This window comes from Notothenia coriiceps, unplaced genomic scaffold, assembly GCF_000735185.1.
Source record: "Notothenia coriiceps isolate Sejong01 unplaced genomic scaffold, NC01 NC01_scaffold00005642, whole genome shotgun sequence".
Taxonomy (NCBI): domain Eukaryota; kingdom Metazoa; phylum Chordata; class Actinopteri; order Perciformes; family Nototheniidae; genus Notothenia; species Notothenia coriiceps.
Window position 1 is genome coordinate 1 of NW_011338343.1, and position 3,530 is coordinate 3,530.

At 36.3% G+C, this 3,530-nt stretch overlaps 1 long non-coding RNA gene across 1 annotated transcript; it reads right to left on the bottom strand.

Moving 5' to 3' along the window:
• Positions 1 to 160: 160 nt before the first annotated feature.
• LOC104943072 (uncharacterized) lies at positions 161 to 1,539 on the bottom strand. The gene is made up of 3 exons (XR_798078.1): positions 1,359 to 1,539; positions 355 to 459; positions 161 to 263 (listed from the first exon to the last, which is right to left on the bottom strand). It is a non-coding gene; the product is annotated as an uncharacterized lncRNA (long non-coding RNA).
• Positions 1,540 to 3,530: the final 1,991 nt, after the last annotated feature.

Consider the following 3,530-nt stretch of genomic DNA (forward strand, 5'->3'; position numbering starts at 1 on the left):
CCATACCGTTCCAGTTTTATCAGTAAAATATTGTGATCTATGGTGTCAAATGCTTTTTGTAAGTCTATAAATATTCCCACTGCACTGTTTGAATGTCATTATTAGGACAGAACCACTACTATGTATTATTATTCAGGCGTCTGCAGCAGGCTCACCTTGTGTGACTGGACAGATATCGGTGTGATGTCTTGTAAACTATTCTTCTGTGATATCTTCACCAATCGGATATTGTTTTCATCGACGTAAGACACGCAGAGAATGCACTGCAACACACATTATGAAAACACTTTAACAATGGGTTCACAGAAACATTATATGATACCACATCATCTGCTGTATTAAACCATTCATCACCTTCTGTTTGTCCTGGACTGACTCCACTTTCTTCTCGGAGTAGTTTTGTCCGACATCTGCAGAGTAACATCTGGTTCCAATCAGCCAGTCGATCATCAAAGTCGTCTTGAGAATAAGACGGAGAGTTTTACACTTCATGTACAACACACTCATTCTGCTTCCAATTCGCTTTCCAATCCTCCAGCTGCCTCTGATTTGAGTTTAAAACAAATATGCCTGTATCAATTTAAGAGGATGAGAAAACCATTTCTCTGTTAAGTGCCTCCATAACCTAAAGCATTCAGTTGTTACAATTTATAAATTCAAATAGTTTTCACTACAATTTCACTGTACAATATTTAATTTGACATTCTGTTCTTGTATATCTTATTCTATGTACATGTAAATAGACTCCTGCATTGACTTGATCACTTACACAATTCTCTGGGAACTTTGGGATTTTGGCCTTTAAAGACCATTTACATGCATTTACACCAGTAATATAATAAACAATATTCTGAAATAGCCCATTCTGCATAAGGTGCACTTTTTGTAGTGACACTAGTGATGGTGTTTATTGATCCTAATATTGCTTTATAAAAAGGGGTTTAAAGACAGTAGAGAGAGATAAAGTCAAACTCCAGACTGGGAAACATCTGCATCAGTTTCATCACAGACACTTCCTCCATGATTTCCTAACGTGGTTTCACTCTGACTGAACGATTCATCTCTGAACGGAGACCATCATGCACCAAAGTCCACAGTGGAATCTGTTTTGTTGCATACAAATGTATTCTAAATAAGACTTTGTTTCTGCTGCAGCCACAGCTCTTACTCTCAACATTTCCACCAATTGCGTTCTGTGGTGTTCTTCTCACATACTGAGCTTATTTAGCTCTTTTCTGTAGTGAAATTCATTCGGTTAGTCCAGATGCGTCCACCATTTAAAGTCTCACTTTTGTATACTCCAACACTGACGGCCATTGTGTAGAAATGCATGAATGGACACTTTTGTGGTCTCTCACCAGAGCGTAGTACGACAGCGTTGATCCGATGTAGATGATGAACACGATGAAGCTGAACTTTCCCGCCTGGAAAACACATCAACGGTCACTTTGATTTTATTTTTACACATTCTCGTCAAGGGTCTTAGACAAACTGAAGTCAGGAGCTCCTGTGTGCAAGGTCAAAAAGGATAGGATAGGATCTTTTATTGATCAGATATGGCATTGTGATCAATTTCCTCTCCACAAAGTAAATATTTTATTCCCTCAATTATTTGGGTCCAGGTGCATTTTTCCGTTTAATCAGAGCCAATTTGTTTCTACATTTTCCGCCATATTGGAAAAATATTATTTAAATAATATTAAAATATTTTTTCAACAATTACTCCTACACATTTTGAGCAATCATCAATTCTAAAGAAAATCACTGCTATATCACAGATTAATCTTATGTTTTATGTTTGATACAGTGTTGCCTTCGCTGGTGTGGGACCCCAAGTTGGCTTGGTAATGGACATGAAACTGTCTAACATTGCAAAAGCACTCTTAATGTATTTTTTGTTTTTAATAACCTATACTTTTCTGATATGTTCATGTGCAATGCATTATTTGGTAGGTAAAGTAAATTGTATTTTGTCGTAGTTTTACCAGTTAAAGGTTGCAATATGTGATACAATGTGTCACCTGCTAGCTTAATTGGACTAATGCCTGTATTGTAACTAAATAGCAATTGCTGAAAGTGATAGTTAATGTGTTAGCGGGTTAATTGTAAGCAGGCTTTTGGTATTTTATGTCTGATGTAAGTTGGAGAATGTAAATGAATGTTAATGTGAAGACATCACCTATTAGACCGGGCCATGTGAATGCGTACTTGTATATTTCAGAATGGAATAACGAAGTAAAAGGATTTTATAAGTCCTTTGTATGTCCAAGTGTGCTACACTGGCTCTAAAAGTTTGTGAAAATGCCTTCATTCCAAAAATGTGCTGCTCATGTGTAGATATTATTTCCAATCCGGTATCACGGCAAGACGTGAACATGTGACGATTTACCATGCTGGGAGACGTGAAGATGTCATGATTTCGTCCCTTCAAACGTGACAGCTAAACGGTATTCTTAACCCATGTTAACCAGTGGAGAAATAACCGGAAATGCCAAGCAAATGCTACCCCGACGTAATGATTTATTTTTTAATAGTCAAACTCGATTACGCCGATTTTCTTGTTGCCCCAGCTGGTTGACACCACTTTTAGCAGAAACAAAGGCTACATTAATGTATTAAATCGATGTTAATCCATATGCGTGGTTGTGGAATTAATGGACGTGCCGTTGTGCGATTGAGTAGCCAGGCAACAGCTTCGGTTCATGTTAATTTACAAACTCTTCAACTACAACCGTAGTTATATTTAAAAACATGTTAGAAGGCGTCACGAAATACTTTAATGTAAATTAAAATGTAAATGTGAAGGGATGTGTGTAATGTGGTGATTGACATTATTCACCCACGGATCTATGGGTTGGGGTATTGTCTATCCTGTTGATGTGAAATCCGAAAACATTTAAAAAAATAAAAATAATACTTTATTCCGAGTTTGCTTGCTTTTCTCTTAGGAGGTCATCACATAACGGCATTGTAATACACGGTTCGGCTGCATTAAATATTACATATCTGCCGTAGTTCGCTATTTATAGAGCCCTGATGAGAAGACTTCTAGACAAATAGGAAGAACTGCCGCCGAAACTGAATAAGTGACGTGGATCATAAATATATCAGCAATTAAAGAAAAACTTCAATTTCTCTTCACAATATAAGTCTCCTCGCAGTATCCATACTAATTCGGCTGACTTTTATATTTGATCCAATCAGTATATTGGTATATTTACACCATAACGGTGCACAGCTGATAGAAAGGGACACCTGGTGGTTAAAGCACGTTATTGAAATGTATTATTTTTATTATTAGACATTAATAGGAGACACAGACAGACAAACTAATAAAGCTTTATTTAAACATTAAAGAATACTCTAGGTTAAGGTCTTATTTTGAATAAGAAAAAAGGTTTGGGGGTATAAATATTAAGCCTGACAAAGTACTAATATATTGCTTTCCTGCAATGTTAACTACTGTATCTTTAAGCACTTATTTTAACTGATATTATACATATGTATGTAGATAGTATAAGAAATGTGCA